Here is a 10,456-nt window from a genome sequence, read left to right as displayed (position 1 = left end):
TCTTGTCATATTAGCCATTATGTTTAGCCCACTATGCCTATTGGCTTACCAATCCTGACAGCTTTCTTTGTGTCTGCAAGTCACAGCTATGCACACGGATGCACTTGAGAGCCCCACATTGGCTGGGTAATCCCACTGTGTCGTCATATTGCACATACACATTACTGAACACCTGGCAGGTGCTAATTGCTTTACTTGTGTGTTTTGTGAAATATTATTAATCTGATAAAGTAACAGCATCTGCAGGAGCTGAGGTGTCTTATTTAGTCACAAGATTGTTATGAGACTGGGCGAAGATTTCAATCCACACGTCATGTGACTGAGAGCTTCCTCTCATGTGTCATAGCCTCCTTACTGGAAATCCCGTTTCCATGTGTCGGAGTTACATGCAAGACGGAGAGAGGCATTTTTCAGTGCTATCTCTCAGTCACAAGAAAAATGGAACCTGTTCAGACGACAAGGACTCAAGGAGTTGTGTTTGTGATTGTGTAGAGGCAGCTGGTTGGATGTTGGATGAGGTGGAGAGTCCCAGCTTTGAGTCACAGACAGGCCCTTCTCTGCGGATCTGAGAATGCCACTTCCTGTCTCTGAATGCCAATATCCTGCCCTGGGAAATTGGGAGAAGAGGTGGGTGAGGCGGCTGCTGGGTGCCTGGCTGCCTGGTGCCTGTGGACAGTGGATGCCCCACAAGTACTGCCCTTCTTGCTGCCTTCATTCCCTCCCACCTCACTCCAAAATGAAGATACTGAGATCCTCTGCGCTTCCTGTGAGTTTCACCCTGAGCTATTTTGCTTTTAATTATTTCTTCCTGTTCCCTTGTCTCAGTTCCTGGGTAATTAAAATGGCTGAGGCTGTTTGTTCCTTATTGCTTTTAATGCACACTGTGCCACTGGGAAGGCTTGAGTTGAGCCTGGATAGCTCAGGGAAAGTCGAGCTTGCTCCCTGCCCCCCTCCCGATCTCAGACAGGCCTTCATGCTCTGGCACAGACAGCAGCCTGTGGTGACATGAGTGAGTGCCCGTACACTCTGCAGCGTGTCTCTGCTTATCACCGACACAGTCAGCCGTCCCATCGCTCTTTCTGTCTTTAGGGCTCTTGTGGGCAGACACTTGTTAACCTTGCCAGTGCCTCAGCAGCTGTGGCCATGCCAAGGGTGTCCTTCAGCTTCTGCTGCCTGGTGCTGTGCAGGGATTGAACAAGCCCGTATCCCAGTCGACATTTGTGTGTCAAACCAGGAGATCCTGCATTTCGTCATTCTTGCTTTAATCAGCTCCCACAAAGTGTCTTTAGGGAGACTGGTGCTTTTTCTCTCAGAAGATTTTTTTTTTTTATGTCAAAGTCAGTGTAATTTGCACTTTTCAGTTACAGCAGTGTTTCTTGAATGGCAGCCTCTCCACATGGAAGGCTTTTTAAATACGTTCTGAAGGATTCATTAGGTTTCCTGTGACAGCACAGTCACACGGAGGTGTAGATCAACCTGTTAGCAGCAGTATATTCTCAGCTAACCAAAGTGTAAGGTGAGCGATACACTCTAAGGTCCAGCCCCGGAACTGCTACCTTGCAGGAGCAGCACCAACTCATCCGTGACACACTGTGTTCTTATTCTATGACTACTGAGTCCTGGATGTTCTGGGCACCGAGAAACCTCAATAACTGCAGACAAACTCCGTGTCCTTGTATTCCAGAGACAGACTAATGTGTGACTAAACTATGTGGGGTGCATTGCAATAAACACCAGGAAAGGACAGGCAATGGATTCCTGTCTGATTGCTGTGATAGCAAATTACCTCAAACTCAGTGGCTTCCAATAACAGAAATTGATTCAGTCACTGTCCTAGAGGGGTCATGCCTTGAAGAGTCCAGAAGTGCCAGGCACCATCCCCAGGCTTGGCTTCTCAGAGGGCCTGTGACTCCAGGGAAGCTTTGGTTTCCATCTGACTCACCGTAGCTCCTGGCTCTGTCTCAACCACCTTCTCCTTACAAGGACACTTGTCATTGGATTAGTTGCCCCCACCCCGAGGGCATGATGATCTCACTCCAAACCCTCACTTTAATTACACCTACAAAAATCCTTTCCACAAATAAGGTCCCATTTACAGGTCTTGGGATGTGGAGGCATCTTTTGGGAGCTGGGATTCAGCCCACAACAGGCAGGGAGTTAGAGACCAGCGGGGGCAGAGGTGATTTCTAACAGTGTGAACAATGGGGGCCTTTTTTGTTGGACAGGTGATGTGTAGCAAAAATGTTAAGCACTGAATTGTATGCTCAGGGATCTTTAAGAAGTGCGAGGTATGAATAAATTTTTTCTGGATTTTGATGTTTTTTCCCAATATATTTTTCTTTAATTTTTATTCTTGGAAACATTTTGAATTGCCCATGTGTATCTGAGGAATAAAGTTCCAGTCAAAAGAATGGCAGGTTGGACTTTTTAGAAACACAAGGGTAGGGAGTCCATGCTGTGATATAGCAGGTAAGCCAGCCACTAGTAATGCCTGCAACTCCTAGAGGTGCTAGTTCATGTCCCAGCAGCTACACTTCTGATCTAGCAGTGGGAGATGGTCCAAGTGTTTAGGGTCATTTCACCAATGTGGGAAAATTCAATGAAGCTCCATGATCCTGATTTCAATCTGGCTCCAGTCCTGATTATCATGGGCACTGCCATGAATGAACAAGCAGATGGAAAATTTCTCTCCCTCCCTGTCTGCTTCATTGACTTTCAAACAGATAATTTTGTTTGAAGGGATACAAAGGTTATGTGGAGTTAGTGGAGAGAGATCAGAGCATGGAGAAGCATTTGAATGTCCAGCACAGTCTTGCTCCGTTGTGTGGCCAGGCACAGATATATTTCTAGATTGAGCCATGAGACCATGAGCCCAGCACTGTAGCTGGTTCCTGGTGGTCATTTTGCACTCTCCTCGATCACTGTGTTGGTATTTTCTGACTTTCAACAGTTTACTATCACGTGACCATTTTTGCTCCCACCATCCGGGATCTTGCAGCTTGCTGTCTCCCTAGCCCTACCATTTTGTGCCCATTGATGAGAGAGAACAAGTAAGATGCACTCCTCTACTGGCTTCTTCCAGGTCTCCTGTGCTGGTCTGGAACCTGAGTGTGCAGTAAACTGTCTTGAACTTTCTCAGATTTTTTCCCTCATTTTACAGTTAGATGATTTTTGACCTTCAAGGAAACCTAGCTCACTTGGTTTTCATAAATTTCAAGTTGAATTTGTAATCCTCAAACATAGGGCAAGACAGTGCCCATTTTCCAGGTTTGCTGGCTTGTTTCCATGGCTTCTGAGCTAGGGTGCTAGTTTCATTATTTGTCTGTTACTTCCTCATGTCATTGGCAAAGAGATTTCTTGGGGCTGAATTGACCCCACTCACTCCAGGATGTGGAGAATTTCAAAGACCAAGGTAGTCAATCACTGGGCCCTTAGGGAGTGCTGGGAGGAAGCGGTTGTCTGGGCCACACAGGCTTCTTTGCAGTGCTCTGAAGCAGGGTCCCCAGGGAGGATTTACCATAGGCGAGCAAGAGCCTGTTGGGTGACATCCGTCATGCATTGCCGGCACATGGCTCCCATGAGCATGGCTGGAGAGAGCGGAAAATGTAATATGTACCACCTGTTTGGGTTGCTAAGTGGAGCTGTTTTTGCTTTGTGGATTCATAATGTATCTATCATCCTAATTAAAATCACTCTGGGAATTAGCTTAAATTGGAGTAAATAAGTGAAGCAAATGTATTTTATGTCTCACCAGTCAACCTTGTGTAGGAATAGCGAAGATCAACCCTCTCCCATCCAAGACACTGTTTTTTTCTCTTGGCTTGAACCTGAGTTCTCAGAGTAGAATTAAATGTGTTCTTTTTGTACCTGTGCCTAGTTTTGTCTCTGTTCTATTCGTGAAAAGATAATAATTATCAGGTCAACATAAATCTTCTGCTAAGAATTCAACAAAGGCAATGAAGAGATTTTTTTTCCCCTTAATGTGTTGTGGACTATCACCAAAGACAGGATGTCCAAAGGTGATCTTAGAGAAAAATATGCTCTCATTAATGACTGTATGACCTTGGGAATCATTCATTGAAAATGGACTTATATTGCTCCTGTTTAGCTGACAGAATTGTATCTATTCCTGCTCCTGTAACTTTTGATCAAGCCACTCAAATGCAGCCCCTTCTCATAACAGCACAATTCAGTTCTGCCCTTTGCCTCGTGTGCCATGGGAGAAAGGATTTGGGCACACTGGCTAACTGCAGTGGACAGGTGAGTAATCAGTGAATATTTGTGGACCACAGGGGTAACAAAAGCCTTGGAGATGTTATCATATTCTCTTTACATTGTAATTGCATAAAATAAGAATGATGGGATAAATGATTTGTCAAACTTTTGTGCAACTTCGAGATTATATCACTAAGTCATTTTGATTTTTCTTCTACATGAGAACAGGACTGGGCCACTTTGTAGCTGATGTATGGGAGATGGAATTGGGAATTGAATCTTGCTTTTTGCATCAATGTGAGAATGAAAGACATTTCCTAATTGAAATAAAAATAGAGGACCTGATGTATAATCTGCATGAAAATGTAGCAGAGGTAAATTGCAGCCACTGGTAATGAGGAGACCAACCCTGGCCCTACTGCAGCACCCCAGCCCGGCCCCAGCCTGCGTAATTTGGAAGTAATGCAGACTCCAGCAGGGGCTGGGAACATTTTCATCCACCAAGCAGCAGGGGAGAGAATCTAAAATTTTGCCTATTTTTTATGGTGGAATTTAACCACTCTAAGCATTAATTGGAAGGGAGAATACATTGGCTCTCCAGAAGAGTCACATGTAATTGTGTTATTGGTTCCCCCTCACATGAGGCGAGATGGTTGTTTAGAGTGAAGCAAGGCAGAATATAGGAATAACCACAGAAAAATGAAGTCTTCATGCTGTCAGTGGCATTACACTTTCTATTTTAACTGCTGAAATGCATTTTGGATTTTTCAAATGTGCATTTACAAGCTGGAAGCCACAGGTCAGCACACGTAATTTAGCAGATCCCTCTGCAAGGACATAAAAAGGTCAAGAATACCAGAACCATGACAGATTGCTGGGAAGTGTGCCTTGAACACTACTAGTCTGAAAGGCCTGTAACAGTTCCCATCTGTTCAGTGCTCACTGGAGGAGTCCAGAAGCCCAAATAATAGTCCTAGGTTACCTGTGATGACACTGTTTTTCTGGGTAGTTAATTTTGCTGTTTAGGGACTGTATCAAAAAAGATTTTCATAAATATTTAATGACCCCTTTTCTCTGGTTGAGATCTCACACATACATATGATACCTGAGCATTAAAATCTACTTTCAATTTTATTTGAAATTCTGCTGAACTGTATCCAACAGTGGTCTGATGTGGTAACACTGAGATGGGAAATTAGAAGTGAGGGTGGAGGCAAGGTTTTTTGAGTTGGAAACTTCTTAGGCACCAGTGATTTACTGGCATATCCTTAAAAAAATGAGAAGAAAATGGAAATGTGTTCTAAGGTGTACAGTCACAAGGAATTTGAAATATCATATATTTGAAAAACCACTGCTTTTATGTTTTGGTGCCAATATATTGTAAGATCAAATAGCTTGAATTTGTATTTCTTTCATACGTTAATTGCCTTGTTATTTAGCTTATGAGGCACTACTTCAATCACACATTTCTCTTGTTTGATAATACCCTAAATGAGTAATGGAAATTTCTTCTGGGACCTGATTCTTGCTTCATATTCTTTATTTTTTGGGTTATGGATAGGAATCAAAGGCCCAGAAATGTTGCCTAGCAGAGAAGTATGCTGATTCCAGAGGCCAAACAAATGGGGGCTGGTCTTTTGTCTATTTTTCTGCTGCTAGATTAATAGACAGTGAGGCAGCTAAGTACTGTTAGGTTTGTCAAACTCCATGAATTCTGGAAGTTCATTACTTCATCCTGAATCATTGGAGATTGGGAAAGATGGCTGTAGCACATTAAATAAAGACTATCTGGGGAGATACAGAGCAGTAGGAAACGATGTTACTTTGCCCATGATCACGCACTTAAAAAATTATGTAATTTGAAAGGCAGATTTACAGAGAGAAGGAGAGAGATTGATCTAATCACTGGTTGGTTCTTCAAATGACATACCAGCTGGAACTGGACTGATCCAAAGGTGGGAGCCAGAAGCATCGTCCGTGTCTCCTGAATGGGTGCAGAGACAAGGATATGAGCCATTCTCTGCTGCTGTCCCAGGTCATCAGCAGGGAACTGGATCAGAAGTGGAGCAGCCAGGACCTAAACCCACCTCCATATGGGGTGCTGGTGCTGCAAGCCCAATTCCTCACTTTTCAGTTTCTTAATAACAAAATGTGATTCTTCCTTTCCATGATTTTTACTTTATGAAGATATACTTGCTTTTCAGAAGATGACTTTTTTTTAGGAAAAGTACAGTTAATTAACATTGCATACATACTTGACGACTACTCTCAGAGCCACTGCTGTTAAAATTTCCCGAAGACTGTGATGTCATTTCTTGAAAACTCACTTCTTCTGGTAGAAATAAGAGCTTGAAAGGACCAACATGTATAAATAGTAGCTATAAAAAGAATGAGCTAATTGAGTATCTGCTGTGAAAATGTGACATGCAGAAATCTTTGGAGAAAGGCAAACATATAGCAATAACAAACTGAGACGCATTTGTTTGAGCTTCAGTTTTGAGAAATAATGCCTGGATTTTTAGGTTTCCACAGAAAAATAAACCTTTTCATATATTCAACGAAATTTTTGAAATCCTCTGGTGTGGCTACTTTTTAAAATTTTAAAAATTCAATTTAGGAAGTTTCATTCAAGAAAGAGTAACTCTTTGATATTTCAGTGGTAAAAGGAAACTTGAATTCCTTTCCAAATAGGTTAAACATAAATGCCATAAAAATGTGAAGTCATAAATGAGATCAGAAATTATCTAGAAGAACAGAGAGGAAAACCAGTTAAATATTAATGCTCATTATTGCTGTCATCGTTGAATTCACTTGTCAGTGACTTAGTTGACATTAAACGCTCCTTTGATGAGTGTTTGTGGAACGTATTGTTGCTGAGATGAACGCAGATGTGATCCAGTCTCAGTGCCCAGTACCAACAAGGTCACAAGCCCAACAGGGTTTATTTTCTCTCTCCTGTTTGGCTTGTTTCTGCAGGTTGGCTTCTTTTACACGTTGGACTTCCTCTGTGATGAATGGAAAAATGAATTATTGGTATTCACCAGCACTATTGCCAAGTGGAATAGGACACTGAGTTTGTGTTTACATGTTTGAAAGTCACAGAGAAGGGTTTATTCACTGACATTGCACCCAGTGTGTGTCCTAAACCAGTCAACTCTTGTCTGGGAGGTAAGTTCTGCAATCAGTGAAGGGGCACCACTGGTCCATCTCAACATCTACCATTGTGACTGTTAAGAGGTTTAAGATGATAATTCAGCCTTTGCTTCACCCTCTCTCAGATACTAACAGACCTAATACAGGCTTCATTGCCCTTGAAGTATACTGCTCTTTTTTATGAAAGATTGTTATTTGTTGCCAATCTGTTTTAGAAAAAAAAAATACCAGGGAGCACAAGTCATGAAAATCATGTAGAAGAAGTTATAATACAGTAAAAAAATATAAATAAGGAAACAATAAGGAACATAAAGTAGTTAGTGATCAGACATAAAATAAATAACAAGAAGCCTGAACTTCCTCTGACAGCAGGCACAGAATCTGGGCTTCTTCCACCTGCTTGTGGGTTTGTAAGTGACTTGCCCTGGGTGTGTGATGGATGAGCTGTTGCTGATGTAGGTCTCGCCCGTTGTTCTGGTCCTGAGTCACAGACAGCTACTGCAGAGCAGGTGACCAGAAGTGATTGCTAATGGCCACTGTGGAGTCAGAAAGATGGGATCACTCTCAAAGACTTCTCAGCATGGCTGTTATCTGTAACTGAGCTTTGAAAGAAAAAGGTGAAGCTGATTGTTCAGTAAAATGTGCTTGATGAACCTATTTGCTAATCAATCAAGCGGATAATTATGTCTCTTCACAATAGATATGGAAATGTTCATTCAATACTGCTTTAAGGATAGAATTTGATGACCATTTAAAAAGCTATTTCACCAGGTCTTGTTTTTTGCCTAAAATAGGTAACCACTTTGAACACATTCTTAGATTTTCACAAGAGTTGTGAATACTCCATAATGCTTATGAATCTTAAACATGGTGGTATTGGGTCCAGCAGTAATGTTCACTGGCCTCAGGGTGGGTGTGGCACACACACTGGTTCCTAACTCATCTGAGTCCAGTGAGGCAGAACACATCACCCTTAGATTCAGTGGACAGGGTTACTACCTTTGGACAGGCATCATCTGTTGTGATTCGATCCTCCTCAGCTTGGAGAGTTGCATTGAGCTGGTAGAGTCTCCTTGCTGAGCAGCCTTCTGGTGCTGTAGATGAAGAATTCCAAATACAGCCATCTTGGGTGGTATAACTCAGGTCCAGGACATCTTGTTCTAGCATGGGGACTGAGACAGAGCCTGGATGTTTCTGGTCAGCTCCTCCTTTAACTGATGGATTTTCATTTACAGCACATTCTATAATAATTATTGAGAAATATAAGCAAAAAGTGTTGGGGAATTGTTGGCCCTAGGCCTCCCAGAGACGTCTACTGCATAGGGATATTGCAACATGCAGTATTCTGGTTGGAGAGAAATGGCAGAATTTCCATCTATGATATATATTTAATTGTTCAAATAATGTTTATCATGTGCTTAGAAAGTGCATGGGTTTGGGTTGATGCTGTAAACAAAAAGTGTCCTTAACATGAAGGCGCTCTTATTATAGTGACACACGTATACCTAGGACTGTAAAACAGGAGCTACATGCTGAAATTCAGCTTACACATGTGTGGGAATATGGAAAAGAAAACAAAATAAAAAACATTGAAAATGTTTCTGTTGTTCAGAATACAAATGTTCACTATAACGTGCATGTTAATAAGATAGTACTTGCCTCCATTGCAAGACAGTAGAGAATAGGAAGTTTGAGCAGTGGTCAAAATTGCATTTGCACAAATCCTCAGCAATACATAGACATCTCATTGAATGTTGGGAACAGAATACAGAATCTAGAAACTGGGTACACTGTCAACTTTTGCATCCCTCACTGTTTCTTAAGGTTTCTCTCTTGCTCTTAGAAAGTGGATTGTCGTTTTGTGAGCAAGGCTTACGTAGATGTTCAGTAATTCCAGTGTAACTTGAGGCACTTCTATTACAGGGCCTCCGTTGATAATGTCAGCAGACCCGGAGCTTGTTTCTGCTTTTAAGTTTAAATAAATGATTCCAACAAACCACGTGTAGGAGAAAAGGCCAACTTATAATAGGAATGTTTTTCATATTATCTGTACGGTGCTAAAATCATACCAAATAACTCAGAAGAATTGTTCACTTGGAAAATATTTTCTTTCTAATTAAGTAAAAAGTGAAATGGCAAATGACATCATTAGGAAATATTTGACACCATCGATATACATACATCTACGTACACTCTTGCATTCTTAATCCTATTTACTTATTTTTTCTTGAGACTATAATGATAGCCTGTGATAAGCACTCATACGCATGTCTACGCAATGATAACTTGGGAAAAAATGAAAATGGGTGAAGAAACAAGACCTTCTCACGGGCCTCCAGTAAGTTGTGTAGGCAATGAGAACAAAGGAATTGATAAAAAAGGGACCCTTAAGGCCTTGATCATTCTTATGTGCACAGTGAACTCTATAATGAGCCAAGCAGAACTGCATCTTTATTCTTGACATCCAATTTTAAACCAAAGGCAGGTAATCAAGCTGATATTACAGATAATGACAAGTTTCTAGTACTTGATTTAAAAATCTTTTTCCCTCCTTTTAATTGTCTTAGTAATTGACTTTGTAATAATGTGCATAGCAATTGATGTAATCATAAATTTATAAACAAAGTAGCAACAGAGAAAACAAATATGTATGAACAATAGAGTAAGCTGATGATTAATAGGGTAGAACTCATGTAGTTTATTGTATAATGGTGCTACACAATGAATTTTGTGGTTCCACAGGTTCTACAGTATTAGAGTCAAACAACTGAGTATCAGAAATATTCCCCCCCAAATTGCATCTGTTATAAATAGGCACATTTATGTTCTTGCCCTTACTCCCTAAGTCGCACAGTGTAGCAACTTTTCATATAGCATATCTATCATAGTAGACATTATAAATAGTGAAGATATTATTGTATTTAAAGTCTACAGGAAGATGTTTGTGAATAGATGCAAATACTAAGCCACTTTACATAGGGGACTTGAGCATCTGAGGGTTCTGATACTACAATGATTCTAGAATCAATCCCTTCAGTATTGAGAGATGACTGCTTTATGTTACATGGCATCGTGTTCTGTCTCCAAC

Source organism: Ochotona princeps, chromosome 12 (assembly GCF_030435755.1).
Source record: "Ochotona princeps isolate mOchPri1 chromosome 12, mOchPri1.hap1, whole genome shotgun sequence".
Classification (NCBI taxonomy): domain Eukaryota; kingdom Metazoa; phylum Chordata; class Mammalia; order Lagomorpha; family Ochotonidae; genus Ochotona; species Ochotona princeps.
The sequence above is the reverse complement of the archived record's forward strand: the minus strand, read 5'-3'. Positions refer to the sequence as shown.